This window comes from Culex pipiens, unplaced genomic scaffold, assembly GCF_016801865.2.
Source record: "Culex pipiens pallens isolate TS unplaced genomic scaffold, TS_CPP_V2 Cpp_Un0027, whole genome shotgun sequence".
Classification (NCBI taxonomy): domain Eukaryota; kingdom Metazoa; phylum Arthropoda; class Insecta; order Diptera; family Culicidae; genus Culex; species Culex pipiens.
Window position 1 is genome coordinate 21,393 of NW_026292844.1, and position 22,041 is coordinate 43,433.

The 22,041-nt window shown below is 38.8% G+C and overlaps 1 long non-coding RNA gene across 2 annotated transcripts; it reads left to right on the forward strand.

The window, feature by feature from the left end:
- The first annotated feature begins 5,640 nt into the window (after positions 1–5,640).
- On the forward strand, positions 5,641–8,360 carry LOC128093733 (uncharacterized). 2 transcript variants are annotated; one of them, XR_008212711.1, is made up of 4 exons: positions 5,641–5,790; positions 7,306–7,316; positions 7,560–7,679; positions 7,753–8,360. It is a non-coding gene; the product is annotated as an uncharacterized LOC128093733 (long non-coding RNA). The 2 variants fall into 2 exon arrangements; XR_008212710.1 differs by lacking the exon at positions 5,641–5,790 and having other exon boundaries at positions 6,800–7,316.
- The last annotated feature ends 13,681 nt before the right edge of the window (positions 8,361–22,041 follow it).

Here is a 22,041-nt window from a genome sequence, read left to right on the forward strand (position 1 = left end):
CCTTCGTCGCCTACTCCCCTGCATCGTTGGCTCCCTGGTAACCTTGGTGACCTGGACCTTTTAGGCTTTGCCCGCATCCTGCTAAGATTAAAACTGCCATTATAAGGCACCGATGGAACTGCTGGTTCAGTGGCCTAGAAAAAAGGCACATAAAATTAATCAATTTTTTTGACAAAATGATGAAACTAATACTTACTATTTTACGCTAATATTTTACTCCGAAAAAAATACCGCAAGCAGATTCGGGAAACGATTAGAGTTCCAAATTTTACGAGAAAAAACCGAAACCATGTTCAGTTGATGAGAATCAGCAGCAAACTGGCCGGCTGGAGACTTGCACGCCCAGCTAGAAATTTTCAGACAGGAATTTCATGCACCATCCCAAACATACCAACTTACACTAACAATTTCACCACAATGTTGCATGAAAAGGTGTATGGACTTTTTCCATACCAGTTTCCATGCGGGTGTTGCATGATTATCATGCAAACCAACAAGCAGCTGACTGAAAGCCACGCCTCCAAATTTTCAGGCATGAATTTCACGTTACATTTAGTTGTGTGAGTGTATGCTGCGTGAAAATCGAGAAGAGTTGACATGAATGCATAGCGATTGTTGCATGACTCATGTAAAACATTGTTTTGGGACAAAAATTGGCTGCCACAGGAATTTTCATGCAACTATGTGGTGAAAGGTTTTTTGAGTGTAGTAGCTTGTCTACCGATGTTTCCTTCAATATGTAAGATATCGTAGCTTTTCGGTTTCTTTTGACCTGTCCGTTTTTGCATAACTGTCCAATGTTTATGCAAAAACCTTTGTGACATAGGACATTCATCCGGCTACAATCATTTTGTTTCCCGTGCGCTCCTAAAAACGCCTAAATGTAGACTTCATTTTCGTAAGTTTATTTAGCAGGGTTCGTTGGATTCCAATAGGAGCTTTCTATGCTTTTCATCGATTATATAGTTTTCAAAGTGTTCAATGCTGGCGACTCCAATGGCTTTCTTCCTAAGGTTCTCGCGATTGAGTGTGTAGTGGTGCGGTTGTTAAAAATAGCTATCTCTAGCTATCTCACTTTCGAGAAGCTGAATGGCTAGCTTCCTTGCACCTGTGATAGGTTACCACCCCTGCACGGGTTTACCAATCCTGCATAGCTAATTAGTTGCAACCCATCATTTACTGCTTCACACTTCTTGAGTGAGCCACACACAGCCAGGCCCAGGACTCAAATTACATAACCCCGAGCATGGGTAAATAACAAGGGAAATGCGTAATAATACCTTTCTCTGGTATCAATACCAAATTTTGGTATTCCTGGACCCTTAAAAATTTGTCTTAAGGATTATGCAAGAGCAAAATGTGGTATCATACCAATTTAAGGTATTGTTTTGATATTGCAAAATTGCAGAATTTGTCAATGGTCGAACACCACATTTTGGTATTATTTTGGTATTAAAGTGTTTTACCAAATTCCTCTGAAACTATGGGAAAATTTTGACCAATTTTGACAAAATAATTAATTTTGCGCTAAAATGATGTCTCAAAGCGAATGCTTTCATTGAAAACCGGAAATTTCAAACTTGATTTTAAACATTTTTGATATACCCCCTACAGAAATGACTTAAAATTGTGGAAAATTTTCTAAGTCAGGATGGCACATTTTGGTATTATTTTGGTATTAAAGTGTTTTATCAAATTCCTCTGAAACTATGGGAAAATTTTGACCAATTTTGACAAAATAATTAATTTTGCGTTAAAATGATGTCTCAAAGCGAATGCTTTCATTGAAAACCGGAAATTTCAAACTTGATTTTAAACATTTTTGATATACCCCCTACAGAAATGACTTGAAATTTTGGAAAATTTTCTAAGTCAGGATGGCACATTTTGGTATTATTTTGGTATTAAGGTGTTTTATCAATTTCCTCTGAAACTATGGGAAAATTTTGACTAATTTTGACAAAATAATTAATTTTGCGCTAAAATGATGTCTCAAAGCGAATGCTTTCATTGAAAACCGAAAATTTCAAACTTGATTTTAAACATTTTTGATATACCCCCTACAGAAATGACTTGACATTGTGGAAAAATTTCTAAGTCAGGATGCCACATTTTGGTATTATTTTGGTATTGAAAGGTTTCATGAATTTTCTCTGAAACTATGGATTTTTTTTAATTTTTGACGAGATAATTAATTTTGCGCTAAAATGACTTGAAACCCAAAAATGTTAAAAGTGATTTAAATTTTTTTTTTTGTGATATACCCATTAATATTTTTTTCAAAAACGTTGAAATTTTTCTAAGTTGGGATAACCAAATACTTTGAAAAACGAGCCAATCAACAGATTATTGAATTTTGGTGAATTTCAATCCAGTTTCATTTTAATAATACTTATTTTTCAATCTTGTTATTTTTCAGAAGCTTCAAGAACTTCAAGTACAGCCGTTCATCAATGACAAATGCATTCGGTGTGGTGAAGAATATCACTAAGAACAACATGGAATCATCAGGTGAGTAGATTTGGTTGTTGCATAAGGATCATTTACGTTTTTTTCACTAACTGCAACTGCTGCACTAACAATGGTATGAAAATAGCAAATTTTGGTATTACTTGGGCAAATAACAGCGACCAAAATGTGCTCTTGGTTGCCCAGTAATAGATGGTAAAATACCAGGAAATCAAACCAATATCATGTATGTGGAAGACCACAGGAATACCAAAATATGATTTTCCAAGGGCGCGGGAATACCTAAAATTAAAACCATGACAATACCAAGTTTTGGTATTCAAGCAATGTTCAAAAATCCAGAAGACCTCAACTTGGTATTGAAATGATTTTATTTTGTGGTATTATTTTACCTTTGGAATAACAACAGCTTTTGGTATGATTTCATGGTATTTTACCATCTATTACTGGGCAACCAAGGGCACATTTTGGTCGCTGTTATTTGCCCATGTAATACCAAAATTTGGTATTCCCGTGTTATTTACTCCTGCTCGGGTAATACTAATGTAACCGAATTCAAATTCTCTCTTATCTATTCGGGCTTCGTGTTTGGGCAGTAGCGTGTCCCAACAGTATTCTTTTGGTATTACAGTGTTTTATCAAATTCCTCTGAAACTATAGGAAAATTTTGACCAATTTTGACAAAATAATTAATTTTGCGCTAAAATAATGTCTCAAAGCGAATGCTTTAATTGAAAACCGGAAATTTCAAACTTGATATTAAACATTTTTGATATACCCCCTAAAGAAATGACTTGAAATTGTTGAAAATTTTCTAAGTCAGGATGGCACATTTTGGTATTATTTTGGTATTACAGTGTTTTATCAAATTCCTCTGAAACTATGGGAAAATTTTGACCAATTTTGACAAAATAATTAATTTTGCACTAAAATGATGTCTCAAAGCGAATACTTTCATTGAAAACCGGAAATTTCAAACTTGATTTTAAACATTTTTGATATACCCCCTACATAAATGACTTGAAATTGTGGAAAATTTTCTAAGTCAGGATGGCACATTTTGGTATTCTTTTGGTATTACAGTGTTTTATCAATTTTCTCTGAAACTATGGGTTTTTTTTACCAATTTGGACAAGATAATAAATTTTGCGCTAAAATGACTTGAAAAAAAAACAAATACTTTGAAAAACGAGCCAATCGAAAGATTATTGAATTTTGGTTAATTTCAATCCAGTTTTATTTTAATAACACTTATTTTTCAATCTTGTTATTTTTCAGAATCTTCAAGAACTTCATGCACAGGCCGTTCATCAATGACAAATGCATTCGGTGTGGTGAAGAATATCACTAAGAACAACATGGAATCATCAGGTGAGTAGATTTGGCTGTTGCATATGGATCATTTCCGTTTTTTCACTAACTGCAACTGCTGCACTAAAAATTGTATGAAAATACCAAATTTTGGTATTACTTGTGCAAATATCAGCGACCAAAATGTGATCTTGGTTGCCCAGTAATAGATGGTAAAATACCATCAAATCATACCAAAATCATGTATGTGGAAGACCACAGGAATACCAAAATATGATTTTCCAAGGGCGCGGGAATACCTAAAAATTAAACCATGGCAATACCAAGTTTTGGTATTCAAGCAATGTTCAAAAATTCAGAAAAGACCTCAACTTGGTATTGAAATGGTTTTATTTTGAGGTATTATTTTACCCTTGGAATAACATGGTTTGGTATTGTTGTGCCCTTCCATATACTAGACTTTGGTATGATTTCATGGTATTTTACCATCTATTACTGGGCAACCAAGGGCACATTTTGCTCGCTGTTATTTGCTCAAGTAATATCAAAATTTGGTATTCCCGTGTTATTTACCCCTGCTCGGGGTAGAGTGCAGGTGTCTGACGGAGTGTGGCGAAGACGCATGAACCACGAACTGCACGCGTTTCTTGAAGAACCGACCATCGCCACCCAGGCGAAGATCGGGAGGCTCAGGTGGGCCGGCCATGTCGCCCGAATGGACGAAAGCCAGCCTGTCAGACTGCTTTTTGACCGCGCTGAACCAGCTGGCGGAACAGGCAGAAGAGAAACCGCGCGCACGGTGGGGAGATCAAGTGAATGGTGATATCCGGAAGATCTGTAACCTGGGAAATTGGAGAGTAGCAGCCCAAGACCGAGAAAGATGGAAGCGTCTTCTTGCTACAGCACGCGTACCTGGTGCGCTATGCTGATTGGTATGTGGTATGGTATGGTATGTATTTAGTGAAAGTTGAGTTTTTATAAGGCGTCAACGATAAAAGTTTTTTTTTTTAATTTTTATGAAGGCGTATTTAGTGAAAGTTAAGTTTTTCTCTGGGCATCAATGATCAAAGCTATTTTTATGAGAACGTATTCAGTGGAAGTTTGATTTTTTTTTCTTGGCGTTAACGATCATAGTTTTTTAAATATTTTCAGGAGGGCATATTTAGTGAAAGTTGAGTTTTTTCTAGGCGTCAATGACCAAAGTTTTTTAAAAATATTTTTAATGAGGGCGTATTTAAAGAAAATTTTTATTTTTTCTGTTGGCGTCGATGATCAAAGTGTTTTAAAAGCAATTTTTATGAGGGCGTATTTAGTGGAAGTTTAGTTTTATTTGCGTTAGCGATCAAAGTTTTTTCTTAAATATTTTTTTATAATTGCTTATCTAGTGAGAGTGGGCGCCAACCATAAAAAAATTGGAAATATTTTTATGAGGGCTTATTTAGCGAGAGTTTTTTTTTCGAGGCATCAAAGACCAATTTTTTAATATATATTTTCATGGGGGCGTATTTAGTGAGAGTTAAGTTTTTCTGTGGCCATCAACGACCAATTTTTTTTCTGTGGCCATCTACGATCAAAGTTTTTTTTTATATATATTTTTATTTGGGCGCAAAGTTGAAAGTTGAGTTTCTCTCTGAGCGTTAACGATCAAAGTTTAAAAAAAAATATTGGGACGTATCTAGTAAGTAAGAGTGAAGTTTTTTCCATTGGTGTCTAAACTTTGATAATCATGAATCATTGTCGGGGCGTTAGGAGTGTAAGTCACACGGTTACAAAAAATCCCACTTTTTGGAGTTCAGATATCGCACTTTTGGCAGTTCGCTTAAGCGAACTCGAAAAAGTGTGATTTCGTGAACTCGCAAAATGGTGAAAATCACCAAAAATTGAGATCGAGTTGCCGAACTTCCAAAAGTGGGATTTTGGACTTAGCGAATTTTTTGCAAACTTTTGAAACTTTTCATTTTGTCATTTCTTTCAAGTTTTTTGGCAAAGGTAGTTCGCGGATTGGAACAGGTAAGTGAATTTCTCTTGCAAACTATGCGGGCAATCTGTCCACCGGTGGACCAGTTCCTCTTGCCAACTTTGACAGGCAATCCGTCCACCGGTGGACGGATTCCTCCTGCAAAACATTGCCCAGGAATCCGTCTACCGGTGGACCAGTTCCTCTTGCCAAATTAGGCAGCCAATCCGACCACCGGTGGACGGATTCCTCCTGCAAAACATTGCCCAGGAATCCGTCCACCGGTGGACACGTCCCTCTTGTCAAATTAGGCAGCCAATCCATCCATCGGGGGACAAATTCCTTCAGCAAAACATTGCCCAGGAATCCGTCTACCGGTGGACCAGTTCCTCTTGCCAAATTAGGCAGCTAATCCGTCCACCGGTGGGCCAGTTCCTCTTGCCAACATTGGCAGGCAATCCGGCCACCAGAGGACGGATTCCTGGGCAATGTTTTACAGGAGGAATCCGTCCACCGGTGGTCGGATTGCCTGTCAAAGTTGGCAAGAGGAACTGGTTCACTGGTGGACGGATTCCTGGGCAATGTTTTGCAGGAGGAATCCGTCCACCGGTGGTCGGATTGGCTGCCTAATTTGGCAAGAGGAACTGGTCCACCGGTGGACGGATTCCTGGGCAATGTTTTATAGGAGGAATCCGTCCACCGGTGGTCGGATTGCCTGTCAAAGTTGGCAAGAGGAACTGGTCCACCGGTAGACGGGTTCCTGGGCAATGTTTTGCAGGAGGAATCCGTCCACCGGTGGTCGGATTGGTTGCCTAATTTGGCAAGAGGAACTGGTCCACCGGTGGACGGATTCCTGGACAATGTTTTGCAGGAGGAATCCGTCCACCGGTGGATGGATTGGCTGCCTAATTTGGCAAGAGAAACTGGTCCACCGGTGGACGGATTTCTGGGCAATGTTTTAAAGGAGGAATCCGTCCACCGGGGGTCGGATTGGCTGCCTAATTTGGCAAGAGGAACTGGTCCACCGGTGGACGGATTCCTGGGCAATGTTTTACAGGAGGAATCCGTCCACCGGTGGTCGGATTGCCTGTCAAAGTTGGCAAGAGGAACTGGTCCACCGGTGGACGGATTCCTGGGCAATGTTTAGCAGGAGGAATCCGTCCACCGGTGGATGGATTGGCTGCCTAATTTGACAAGAGAGACTGGTCCACCGGTGGACGGATTCCTGGACAATGTTTTGCAGGAGGAGTCCGTCCACCGGTGGATGGATTGGCTGCCTAATTTGGCAAGAGAAACTGGTCCACCGGTGGACGGATTCCTGGGCAATGTTTTGCAGGAGGAATCCGTCCACCGGTGGTCGGATTGGCTGCCTAATTTGGCAAGAGGAACTGGTCCACCGGTGGACGGATTCCTGGGCAATGTTTTGCAGGAGGAATCCGTCCACCGGTGGTCGGATTGGCTGCCTAATTTGGCAAGAGAAACTGGTCCACCGGTGGACGGATTCCTGGGCAATGTATTGTTTTTTTTTTGTTTATGGATGGTCCCAAACTAACTTTATTCTATTTTAGGCCGTCTCGAGGTAATTATAAAGTGCCTAATAGAAAGTGGGGACACGAGAAACTGAGAACCCAGCGATTTTCTGTCAAAAAATTGAGCACCTCCAAGATCATACACATAAGGTGCTTACAATCTCTACTTCGTCCATAGGATTTGTCAAAAAATTAACACCTTCCATTTAAATGCTTGGAAAAATGTGAGTGACCATCTGTGAGTGGCATTGCATTTTGAGTGCCTTGTCCCCACTTTCTATTAGGCACTTTAGGTAATTATTGTGCGATCCGGAAGTCAACATCGCCCAACTAAGGTGTGCAACGGAGTTAGTTGAACCGTCCCGTTTTTCCGTATCAATTTTATCACCTGCAGCGGTGGATCAACGGGCGCGGTAGGTGTTTAATTTTTAAGCTTAAGACAAAGATTTTGAATCGTTCCAATCTGCCTCTCAATCTTCCAAACAGATCAACATGCTCAAGTGCTTTCTCAACGACGGTCTGGGTTCGTCTTCGCTGCAGCCATTGGCCTGGATGATCTGCGGGAGGATGGCACCAGCGATGACCAGTAAAGCCGAGGCAGCAGTTGCCTCCTCGACGGCCGTGATAGACCCGTGTTCATCTACTTGACGGCGGGTAGCCTCCAGCAGTACCGCTTGTTCCTTCTCCTGCTCCTCCGGTTCCTTAAAAAAGAACAGATCGGGCCTCAGCTCCCACTTGGCCGCTGGTCATAAGCGGCCACGGGAAGTCGTAGAGGAACTACAGATATGGAGGAATAGTCCGGTGAAAAGATTCGGAGGATTGACGGAATGATTGACGACGGTAAGCAACTGCCAACCAAGAACTTCAAGGACTACATCGATCTCTACGTCAAGGAGCAGCAGGAAGATGATAGTTCGACGATTAAGGCCTGCTACGAGAATGCCAACGAGCGCTGAGAAGTTGTGGTAGACATCTCGGAGAAAGGCTTCCAGCAGGTTTCGTTCGTCAACTCGATCGCTACGACCAAGGAAGGTCGCCACGTGGACTACGTCACGGACATCGTCGTGAAGCAGCTGAAGCTGAAGAAGAACATGAAGCTGCAGGTCAAGAGCTCCAGCTCGAAGTGCATCATGTCGGAGAAGTTCGTCGCGGCCGTGTCGAAGCGTGGCATCGTGGAATCGGTTCAGCAATGGGCCAAGTTTAAGGCTCAGACTGAGTTGAGCAAGGCTTCCGGTTCGAAAAAGTCCAAGATCCAGAGCGTTCCTAAGCTGGAGGATGCCAACGAAGGAGGATGGATGCCGGTACGAAGTACTCGGAGGAGTACCGACACCGCAAGAAGGTTGGTCTGCCGGAACGGTACCTGCACATGAAAGACCACCCGAGCGATTTTCTACAAAGAGATTATCACCCCGGATTTGGATTTGTTCTCCAACTCGGACAACGTTCGTTCGATTCCGTGCGTGTTGGATGGTTTGAAGCCGGGTCAGCGGAAGTTCATGTTCACTTGTTTCAAGCGTAACGACAAACAGGAGGTTAAGGTCGCTCAGCTGGCTGGTTCCGTTGCGGAGATGTTCGCGTACCATCACGGCGAGCAGTCGCTTTGCTCCACCATCGTCAACTTGAAGCAGAACATTGTCAGCAGCAACAACATCAATCTGCTGTACCCGAGAGATCAGTTCGGTACGCGTTTGCCCGGTGGTAAGGTCAGCGCTAAACTGCGTTTCCTTCTCACGATGATGTCCGCGCTGACCCGGAAGAAGAAGACTCTGGCGAGAAGGACACATACTGGTCGAATCAGCGGCCAAGGAGCAGGTAAATCCAGAGAAGGCTTTCCAACGATTGACCGAAACGGCTTGATGCTGATTGTGTCAAAACGCTGGGCAAGGAGTTCAAGTTCAAAGTGACCGAGGATCTGCTCAAAAAGTACGACAAAATCGCCGCCGGTCCGTCCAATCCATGGGTCAAGAAGGAGGATGGCGCAACAAGACCTCCTCATAAGAACCTTCAGCGGTGTTCTTGGCAACACAGGCGGAATCGACCGACGTCAGGCCCTAGCTGCCCACGTTCTCTTCCGGCACCGCGGCAAAGCTATTAACGTCAACACCGAAACTTTTGACTTTATCCTGACAGCTTACACAACTTAATTTTATAAGAAAAAGATTTTTAGTATTGTATTTTAGTAAAAAATAGCTATATTAGAAAATAAATCTGCTGTTTATTTTAAATTTAATTTTATTTGAATCTGAATCCAATTGAAAGCCCCCAAAAGCGCCCAAAGATAGGCAACCTGCAAAGCCTCTAAAACCGGTGAAATATTTCGCCATGCTCGAACTCGGCAGTTCATGAAAATCATGACATTTTAAGATCGACCCACTAAACCATAAAAATGGTTATATGGGTTGAACTCGAATTTTCATGATAATAACCATAAATATGGTTTTATTTGGTGAGCGTGCATTTCTCCATGAAGGGTGTTGAACACCCATAACACCCCCCTTAGATACGGCCCTGGACCTCCTATCGGTGAGTCATGATAATATTCTATAATCCTTAGTGCTTCAAGTGGATCATTTATAATTCTACGTTTTTTATAAAAGATTAACGTAAAGTTTATTTGTTTTGAGTTTTGGTTAGTAATAGGATTTGGTTTGGGTGTGGCTAGCACTTTGTACGCGTGTATGAACTTTTGAATATCACATAAACTTGAGAATTCAGCGGTTAGCGCTAGAGCTAACTTGTCTATTCCTAGTTTATTGGCCTGTGAGTCAATGTTCTGAATAATCTCCATGAGATTATCATTAGTATTAGACAGAGGCATAGGGATAATTAACGCTGGAGTTAATTCCTTTCTGGATCGCTTGTCTCTAATGGAAATTTTTATACCGGTTTGCGCATTTGTATCAATACCAACTATTTCAAGTTTTGGTAGATTATAGACGTCATTTATATTGCAAGATTCGTAGATTTTGAGTTGATCAGGCTCTACTACTGAACTTGGCTTTGTTTGATTTTGTTGATGCAGTTTTGTTCGCGCTCGTGTTTGTACGAGATGCACATACATCTGTTTCAGCTCATCAATGTCGATAACTACTCTTGAAAGTGCGTCAGCTCCGACGTTTGATTTTCCAGGTACATAGTGTACTGTGAAATCGAATTCTTCGAGATCTAAGCGCATTCTAGTAAGTTTCGATGATGGCTCTTTCATTGAGAACAGATAGACTAGTGGTCTATGATCTGTTTTAACGACGAATTTCCTACCATATAAATATGGCTTAAAATGGTCAATTGCCCAATGTATGGCAACGAGTTCCTGTTCTATAGTGGATTTATTTGATTCACCTTTAGTGAATGTTCTGCTTGCGTAGCATACTGGTAAGTCAATATCTCCATGATTTTGGGATAATATTGCTCCACATGCTATTTTTGAAGCATCCGTTGTTAAAATGAACTGCTTTTCGAAGTCAGGAAATTGAAGAATTTCTGGTGACAACAGTTTATTCTTAATTTCTTGAAAAGCGTTCTCGCATATATCAGACCAGATGAAAGGTTGATTTTTGCGTAATAGTCGATTTAATGGGTGAGCTGTTTTAGCGAAATCTGGCAAGAAGCGTCGATAATAATTTGCAAATGCTACAAATCTTCGAACATCATCTGCATTTTCTGGTTTTGGATATTTTTGGATCACTTCATATTTTGATTTGTCCGGTTGAATGCCTTTATCTGAGACATGATGACCTAAATAAGTCACGTCAGTTCCGAAAAAGTTACATTTTGCTGGATTTAGTTTAAGATTGAAGTGTCTTAGTTTGGAAAAAACATTTTCCAGATTTGAGATGTGATGATTGATTGAGCATCCGACGACGATAATGTCGTCAATATAAAGGAATGCACATTCTGGTGGCAATCCACTCAAAGCAATCGTCATCATTCTTTGAAAACTGTTGGGCGAAATGTTTAATCCGAATGGAAGTCTATTGAATTCGTAGTGTCCATTAGAACTAGAAAAGGCTGTGAATTTTTTTGATTCCTCTTCAAGTTCAATTTGGTGAAATCCGGACATTAAATCCAAAGTTGTGAAAAATTTTGCTCTACCTAGATGATCTAAAATTTCATCAATTCTTGGTAAAGGAAATTTGTCACCGAGAATCTTTTTATTTAATTGTCGGAAATCCACTACCAACCTCCATTTTTTCTCGTCATTGTCGGTTTTTTTGGGCACTAGCATTATCGGGGAATTATAATGAGACGTTGAGTGTCTTATAATCCCGTCATTTAGCATTTTGTGCACTTGTTTGTTTGTTTCCTGAATGTGCGCTTCTGGAGTTCGGTAATTTTTAATATAACTGGTCGACTATCTTCCAAGTTTATTTTTTGTTTATAGAAATTATTCGTGGTGAGATGATCATTTTCTAAAGAGAAAATATCGTTATATTCACGACATAATTCTATTAATTTGTCTTTAGCTTTTTTGGGAACTTTATCCAGTTTTAGCGACATCAGTAATTTTTTATGACGTTTATTTTTGATTTCGTGACCAAAGTTATAAGCGTCAAAACTGTCGACATTGGTCATATTTTCAGTAAAGTTTTTATTGATCTTTACTGTTTTATTAGTACATCCAAAGTTAAAGAACGAGGGGAAAGTCCTCCCGAAAAGAAACGTGAGGAAAGTACTATTTTGAGTGAGTAAAGACCTCTCGCGTGTTCATTCGTTCATTGACGAGTTCATCCTATTGAGTGGCTTATATGGACAAATGACCACCACTTAGTCACCGAACCATGGTGGCCTATACGACAAAGGCACGGTTCAATAAGCCGAAGGTCTTGGGTTCGAATCTCGGTACCGATACTTTTTTTTTTGAAGAAGAACTTTTTTGGAAAATGAACCCATGAGTAATGTACTCAAGGCAATTTCGGGATTTATCCTCTCCGTCCGCACACAGTACCATTTTACTACCGAATCGTGCTCTTTATCCTCTCGTATGCCGATGCCCAGTTCTGGGTGTAGTATTCAAAATTTTTACATATGGAAAACTACTATCTACAATGGAGTTTGCGATGAAGACTCCACGGTCAGTCTGATGTGATTTTATTAAATACACAGACCTGGTATCTGGTAAATTTACTTTTCGAAATACTTCACAACGAGGAGGAATATAAGTATTTCCTTCCAAGTTGTCAATTATTTCGAATTCAAATTTTTCCGAATTGACAGTTCCGGAAAGTAACCATGTATCGTAATCGATGTTACAATGGTACTTTGTAAGAAAGTCTCTTCCAAGAATTCCATCAGTGGGGATTGTTACTTCCTCATTGATTAATTGGAATTCTTGAGATACCTTTATGTTTTCTAAGATTATGTTACCATAAGTACTTCCCAACGTATGAATACCTTCATCGTTGATACCTGATATGGTGCATTTATTTTCGGAGTCCATTGGAGTGGATCCAAAAAGTTTCGTAATTTTTAATAAGGATATTTCAGCGCCGGTATCGACTAAAAATGTACATTCGGCGTCTGTTATTAATATTACTTATTTTACATTAATAAAATTACTTAAATTATTGCTGGCTGTAAAAAACCGCTTTATTGCTGGTTGTGAGCCTGGGCAATTGTTGTGTTTGGTTGGTTTGGTTGTTGTCTTTGTCCCCCAACCTGGTTGTTCTGTTGGGGGATCTGACCGTTTTCCGTCCTGTTGACGAAAACTTGACGATCAGCCCCCTGGTTTTGATTTTGGTTGTAATGGCCTTGGTTATGTTGACCTCGACCTCTTCCTCTAGAAGAACGTCCTCTGTCACCATTGCCATTTGCCATTACCATTACCATTACCATTGAAATTATTTCCATTTTGAAAATTATTCTGTTGGTGTTGACCTCCTCTATTATTAAATTTTCTTCCGCGATTATTTTTCTGCTGGAAAAATATGTTTAAATTATGAGATTTATCGTCTACTTCCACTGCTTTGGCAGTAGCTTCAGATAATCTCGTGAACGTCCCAGCTTCTAAAATTAACTGAGTGCGTTCATTTTTTAGACCTTCGCGCAGAGTTTTAATAGCCGTTTCATGAGCTATGTTCCCCGCGTGGTCAACAGAGTAATTTTCGAGTAGAAGAGCTGCTTCCAAATGATCAGCTAGTTCTTCTATCTCTGCGATAATTTTTTTCAAAGAACCATTTTGTTTGGTTTTATTTAATTTATTTAATATTGTTTCGGATGAAACCGAACTGGAGCATTTAGCTTCCAGTTTTGTCACGATTTCAGCCAAGTTAGCAGGGTTGTCACCTACCGTTGATCTGGCTTTTTTCGTCAATTCCCGAGCAGGGGTAAATAACACGGGAATACCAAATTTTGATATTACTTGAGCAAATACATAGTTCTTCTATCTCTGCGATAAATTTTTTCAAAGAACCATTTTGTTTGGTTTTATTTAATTTATTTATTATTGTTTCGGATGAAACCGAACTGGAGCATTTAGCTTCCAGTTTTGTCACGATTTCAGCCAAGTTAGCAGGGTTGTCACCTACCGTTGATCTGGCTTTTTTCGTCAATTCCCGAGCATTGGAAAATCATATTTTGGTAATCCTGTGGTCTTCTACATACATGATTTTGGTATGATTTCATGGTATTTTATCATCTATTACTGGGCAACCAAGAGCACATTTTGGTCGCTGATATTTGCACAAGTAGGTAATACCAAAATTTGGTATTTTCATACCATTTTTAGTGCAGCAGTTGCAGTTAGTGAAAAAACGGAAATGATCCATATGCAACAGCCAAATCTACTCACCTGATGATTCCATGTTGTTCTTAGTGATATTCTTCACCACACCGAATGCATTTGTCATTGATGAACGGCCTGTGCTTGAAGTTCTTGAAGCTTCTGAAAAATAACAAGATTGAAAAATAAGTGTTATTAAAATGAAACTGGATTGAAATTCACCAAAATTCAATAATCTTTCGATTGACTCGTTTTTCAAAGTATTTGGTTAGAAATTTCAACAATTTAAAAAAAATCGTAATGGGTATATAAAAAAAATGTTAAAACCAGCTTTAACATTTTTTCTTCAAAAAACAAAAATTTATTATCTTGTCCAAATTGGTAAAAAAAATCCCATAGTTTCAGAGAAAATTGATGATTGATTGATGAAACCTTTCAATACCAAAATAATACCAAAACATGCCATCCTGACTTAGAAAATTTTCCACACATTCAAGTCATTTCTGTAGGGGGTATATCAAAAATGTTTGAAATCAAGTTTGAAATTTCCGGTTTTCAATGAAAGCATTCGCTTTGAGACATCATTTTAGCGCAAAATTAATTATTTTGTCAAAATTGGTCAAAATATTCCCATAGTTTCAGAGGAATTTGATAAAACACTTTAATACCAAAATAATACCAAAATGTGCCATCCTGACTTAGAAATTTTTTCCACAATTTCAAGTCATTTCTGTAAGGGGTATATCAAAAATGTTTAAAATCAAGTTTGAAATTTCCGGTTTTCAATGAAAGCATTCGCTTTGAGACATCATTTTTGCGCAAAATTAATTATTTTGTCAAAATTGGTCAAAATATTCCCATAGTTTCAGAGGAATTTGATAAAATACAGTAATACCAAAAGAATACCAAAATGTGGTGTTCGACCATTGACAAATTCTGCAATTTTCAATATCAAAACAATACCTTAAATTGGTATGATACCACATTTTACTCTTGCATAATCCTCAAGACAAATTTTAAAGGGTCCAGGAATACCAAAATTTGGTATTGATACCAGAGAAAGGTATTATTGCGCATTTCCCTTGTTATTTACCCATGCTCGGGAAGTGCTTATAACTTTTGATAGGGGTTTCAGATCTTCAACGTTTTAGGCTCGTTGGAAAGGTCTCCTAAATACCTTTCTACCTAGGGTCTTGTGTGACCCCAAGAAGGATCGAATGAGACCAAAACGGTAAAAATCGACTCAGCCAATCCGGAGATAATCGTGTGCATATTTTTCGGTGCACGGACTCACATCCAGACACACGCACAGACATTTTTTCAGAATTTGTTTCTGAGTAGATAGGTATACGTGAAGGTGGGTCTACGAGGTCTAATAAAGAAGTTCATATTTCGAGTGATTTTATAGCCTTTCCTCATGGTGGTGAGGAAGGCAAAACTTTGATCGTTTACGTCTTGAAAAAACTCAACTCTCACAAAATACGCCCTCATAAAAAAATACTCGTTTGTGGCCACAGAAAAAACTTACATCTCACTAAACTGGACACAAAAAAAGTACAAATTTGAATTCCCTATTATTTTGGCACTGCCCCTAAGTTTTTCGATTTTCGCCAATTCAAAAAAAAACTTTGCCAAATATCTTGGATGTGGTGGATTTCGAGTGGTGTTTCGTGTCGTCAAATTACCCATAAGCAATTGTATGGGCAGCTGTCAAATTTCTATTAAAAACTTGTACGGACAAATCAATGTTTTTTTTGGCGATCTCTGTAATATGATTGATTCAAAAATGTAAAAAAAATGATATTGTGTGATATGACCGAGGATTGAAAAAAAAATGTTGGTTGGTATGTTGCTGTATTAAAATGACAAATTTGACAGGGAAAAAAATATCCGTCAGCGTTGATGTTGGTGTTCTTTAAAACAAAAGCTGGGAATCTAGTAAATTTGGTTCGAAAACTTTTGATTGAGTTTGATTTTACAAAAACCTTATGAGCTTATAGTTTGGGTTTTAAAGAACAACTTTGCTGAAAACATCGAAGAGATACGTCTTGTAACCTTTTGAAAATCGGTTTCAATAAAAACATACTCGAACCACACCAAACCAGCTTGATAAAAGGAAGATTGTAAAATATTGTCAGTAAATGTTTAAATGTGCAGTATTTGTTGTTCTGTGTTTACACTTTGAACATATAATATTTCATGTTTATTGAGCGTCCAGGTTGGTGTCTTTCAGATTTAGGAGTTTTGTTATTTATTAAATTATTTATTTATCTATTTGTTATCTGTTATTTATTACCTATTTATTATTCAAAATTAGCATGCAATTAAATTACCAAAACAGTCGACTTTAGGGAAAAAGGCCTTTTGTATCTGGGACACCAACCCATATGAATATTGTTAATCCCCACCCCTGCGAACACCATCATCATCACCGTACGTCAGTGTCATCGAGCTGTCACCGATCCCTGTGGCAAAACAGGAAACAGTTCTGGAGGGAACAGCTAGGCGGCGCATAAATACGGGCGCAGACGATGGTGTCGGGCTCTTTTGCTTTTTCGGTCCGGAGTGGTGAAGACCAGTGATCGCCCCGCTTGATCGTCCGTCACCACACGACACGGGAAGAATAGTTCGCGTGTGAATTTGAAAAATCTAATTAAAATTTACAAAAAAACGTTGATTACAAAACAGTGAAGTGCCACGACAAATTAAAATCAACTAGCCTAAAAGTACGGATCGGAGTGTGACGGCACCACGGACGGTTAGAAGGACACCACAACACGTTAAAAATTCCTAACCGAGTTAGGTCCCTCCGGTCATCTCGTACGGATCCGAGCGAGCGTGGTGCAAAGACAGAACCTGCAGTGAAGTGAAGTGAAGTGGTCGGGACTGGCCGCACGAAGTACTGCGGTGCTGAGTGCCGAGTGGTACAACGTCGAATCTGTTGGCCAGCCCCCGAGTCAAAGACTCCCCCAGTGGTACCTCGCTCGGATCGACCACTTCCCCCCCTTTCGCGCGTGCACCACCCTCCGGACCCGCGAACTTGACCCTCCGCTACACAAAGGGTCCGCGATCACGTTCTTTGGCGGTCTCCTTCTGAGGCCGCGCCGACACCACCACGTGGCCCTCTGGGGCGAAGCCAAGAAGAAGACGCCCTCTCGGCGGTCCAACCGGACCCGCCGATCGTTCCCTCCTGTTCCGGAACCCGACCAGCAGCAGCAGCCAAGACAGCGACGCAACAAGCCGGCCACCGAGCATCAGGATCCCAACGATAAAACGCATGCATGCAAGTAACGTACACAAATACACATTAAAACAAATCCCCCCGTCTTTCCCTTAATTTATTACCCCTAAAAGTTCTTAAAATTATTGAAAGTCTTAAAATCTAAATAAAAATTAAAATGTGGTCTCAATCAAGCTGTGTTTGTCCTATTTATTTAAAATCCTAAATATTAGTCTTTGGTTGAAAATTAGTGTGGTTCACGTGAGTATGAAATGTTTAATTTTGTGTAAGAAATCTCCGGGTAGATACGTGTGCCGCCCTATGGAGCAATCCCCCTGAGGGACTCCATGTGCTCGTCTAATATTTAACCCCAGAATAGTTAAATACTATCAGTCTACATCGCCCTAAAACTTTTTTTTTTCTAACTAAAATCAAACTAAGGAATTATTGTTTGTGCCAAAACAAATCTCGCTAATTTCTTCCATAAAACACGAACCATAATAAGCTCATGATATTTTTGAAAAATAAAAAAAACGGCGAAAACCTAAACGCATAGATCTTACGAGTTGATTTCCATTTAAAATTGGTTTGGCTTGGGGTGCTCGAGTTCGCTACTAGAATAACAATATTTCCATGAACTTATTGATATTAATTAATATTTTTTAGCATTACTGTTACAATGTAAAAAGCAAATTTCACGTTTTGTTTAAAAAAAAGTTCGAAACTGTGATTTTTTTATTGGTTTGGTACGCATTTGTTGACTGTATACGCCCTTCCTATCACACATATACAACCCTAACGCCTTATGGGGGAAAACACCCCCCATTGAAGAATCCTGGATACGGGCCTGAGGAGGTCATGTTGGTTCTTACCTAGGTCGTGCGAGCTGTCAGTTATGGTCAACGTACATACAAAATTATGGTATGCCAGATATTGAAGTGATATCATGTCAATTTTATCATATTTTTTTGTTTTTTTAAAGGGGCTGAATTTATTAACTATTAACTTATTTATGATCATATTTAAATGTTTTCACATAGTTGTTGTTTTTGTCCACCATTTCCAACTGATTGAATTTCGCAAAATTGAAACCACATTTAACGCAGATCACGGCCATCAATAATCTGAAACAAATCCAGATTTGATTCACAAATTACAAAATTAAAATAACTCACAAAACAACGATTTTTTCAAACAATCTCTTTGGTCGGTTTAGAATTGTCAAACTGAATAGCTCAAAGCTAACTCGAACCCGGTACACACACGAAGCTTGACATAAACAAATCTGACAACTTCCAATTTATAAGTATAAAATTCATTAAAAGCCTAATAAAATTGAAAAAAAAACTTTGAAAAAATATATTTTGATTTGAAAATCTGCCATACCATGAGCGTTGAAAGCATTAAAACGCTGGTGCAATTTTGACAGTTTGAGCTGGTGTGAAAACGGCGACAGATCTCGCACCACACAGGTTCTTACCGCCTTTGGAAAAAAAATGAAAGCATTGGGGAGAGTGGGGAGACTTGATCCCCTTTTTTGTATCGCACATAACTCTGTCAATTTCTCACAAAACTATAAACTTTTTGCATGAATTGAAAGCTTAAACATTCATCTGTGTTTGGCTAATAAGGATATTTCATCAGATGAACCCTTCGAATCATGCCCAGCGTTTTAAAAAAATATTTTAAACCGGCATTTTAAAAATGTTAGGGGTAACTTGATCCCCCCTTCCAACATTTTGAAGAAATCTTAAGCAAAATGTTTCTTATTCATCCAAACTTTAAATTTTCTATATGTTACAGCAATTTCACATAAAAACTGTACGTTTTTGTTCAAAATATAACAAGTTTATTATGTTAAATATTTAAAAACTTAAAATATTATTATTTAGACCAAAATTAAGCATGTTTACAAAAGCTGCAAATTTTTGTTTACGAAACTTTTGAAAAATGGTTCAAACTGCAGTAAGTTATGTACAACTATACTAAAGGAAACTATGTATGAAAACCCACAGCAATTCCATTTGAAAAGAGCCTAAACCGAAAAAAAAGTTCTCCGATCGGGCTCAAAATTTTTCTGGGGGTTCCTTGGCCAAAATAATTAGACCCGTATTTTTTTGTTTGGCCATTAGGGTGACCTACATCGTGCTAGGGTGGTTCGAATTATGGGAATTTTCGTCATTTTTCGCAAAAACCACTTTTTTCGAAAAATCATATCTCCGCGCCATTTCATCCGATTTTAGCTGTCCTAGACGCAAAAGAAAGGTGATGAGTTTGGCTATTTGGGAAAAATAGTAAGAAGTTCCAAAAATCTAGCTTAACTATTGAAAAAGTCGTATGAAAACTTAAAATGGCGTTTTGCCCGTGTCTGGACCAAAGAGCCTATGTCTGAAAATATTTTTATCGGATTCCTCGGAAAATTTCACATAAAATATCAAAAAATTGGCGATGTCGAACCGTACATTTCAGAGATATGATTTTTTGAAAATAAAAACTGAGTTTTTCGACGCGCCACGCGCAAAAACAGGAAAATGACGAAATCGGCAAAAAATCAACTTTTTTTACTAAAACTGCGATAACTTTAAAATTTCAGCGATGACCTATAGATGTTATGGTACCAAAAGTTGCGTCTTTCAATTACGAAAATTTTGATACCCAATTGGGTATCAAAATTTTCGTAATTGAAAGACGCAACTTTTGGTACCATAACATCTATAGGTCATCGCTGAAATTTTAAAGTTATCGCAGTTTTAGTAAAAAAAGTTGATTTTTTGCCGATTTCGTCATTTTCCTGTTTTTGCGCGTGGCGCGTCGAAAAACTCAGTTTTTATTTTCAAAAAATCATATCTCTGAAATGTACGGTTCGACATCGCCAATTTTTTGATATTTTATGTGAAATTTTCCGAGGAATCCGATAAAAATATTTTCAGACATAGGCTCTTTGGTCCAGACACGGGCAAAACGCCATTTTAAGTTTTCATACGACTTTTTCAATAGTTAAGCTAGATTTTTGGAACTTCTTACTATTTTTCCCAAATAGCCAAACTCATCACCTTTCTTTTGCGTCTAGGACAGCTAAAATCGGATGAAATGGCGCGGAGATATGATTTTTCGAAAAAAGTGGTTTTTGCGAAAAATGACGAAAATTGCCATTTTTCGAACCACCCTAGCACGATGTAGGTCACCCTAATGGCCAAACAAAAAAATACGGGTCTAATTATTTTGGCCAAGGAACCCCCAGAAAAATTTTGAGCCCGATCGGAGAACTTTTTTTTCGGTTTAGGCTCTTTTCAAATGGAATTGCTGCCCAGCTCAATTAATTAATCTTGAGGCTGATTCCAGTGACTGTAAAAATGCAGGGATCAAGTCTCCCTAAACGCACTTTTTTAAACAATTGATTGTAAAAATAGTATGACGATAAATTTAACATCAAATGCGTAAGGGTTTTGGAGTTGATAAGTTTATCAAACAATTCATGTGTCAAAATATTTTTTTGAATAATTTTTGAGTGTTTTCTATACATATCAATACAAAGAAAAAAAAATCTCTTGGAAGTTTTTTGCAGCTCGTTTTAAAAAAATGTGTGTAACTGAATCTAAACATTTTTTAATTTTTTTCTTTGTTTTCTACAATGAGTTTTAGTTAATTTCGCACAACTTTCTAGAACAAAGCTAATTGTTTTACCCAGTGTTCCCACGAGCCTAAGCCATCGGCTAGGCTAGGTTAATTTTTCTGGTTCAGGTTCACACCACACGTCGGCAAGCATCAGGCTCAGGCTCACTGAGTGCCGTGAGCCATGATTCATTTGGTTCAAACCAGGCGAGGCTAGCCAAAATGAACCATTGGCTTGAACCAGGCTTGAACCTGGCTTGAACCTGATCAAAGAATGTTAGGCTAAACGGCAAGCTTTGTTACACCGTAGTATGCTGAAACCGTAATATCGTTACACCGTAACATTGTTACACCGTAACATCATTACACCGTAACATTGTTACACCGTAACATTGTTACACCGTAACATTGTTACACCGTAACATTGTTACACCGTAACATTGTTACACCGTAACATTGTTACACCGTAACATTCATTACACCGTAACATTCATTACACCGTAACATTGTTACACCGTAACATTGTTACACCGTAACATTGTTACACCGTAACATTGTTACACCGTAACATTGTTACACCGTAACATTATTACGGTGTAAGGAATGAATGTTGCGGTGTAACAATGTTACGGTGTAATGAATGTTGCGGTGTAACAATGTTACGGTGTAATGAATGTTACGGTGTAACGAATGTTACGGTGTCACGAATGTAACGATGTAACAATGTTACGGTGTAATGAATGTTGCGGTGTAACAATGTTACGGTGTAATGAATGTCACGGTGTCACGAATGTTGCGGTGCAACAATGTTACGGTGTAACCATATTACGGTGTAACAATGTTACGGTGTAATGAATGTTGCGGTGTAACAATGTTACGGTGTAACGAATGTTACGGTGTCACGAATATAACGGTGTAACGAATGTTGTGGTGCAACAATGTTACGGTGTAACCATATTAGGGTGTAACGAATGTTACGGTGTAACGAATGATGCGGTGTAACGAATGTTACGGTGTAACGAATGATGCGGTGTAACGAATGATGCGGTGTAATGAATGTTACATTGTAACATTGCTACACTATAAGATTTGTTACAGTGCATTATTCCTATGGTTTTCATTAGCCTGGTTAGCCTGGCTTAAGCCATGGTTCATGGTTCACTGAACCAGGATTGAACCATAAAAGGGAGGCTTAAGCCGAACCAAGTTTATAGGTGAACCTAGC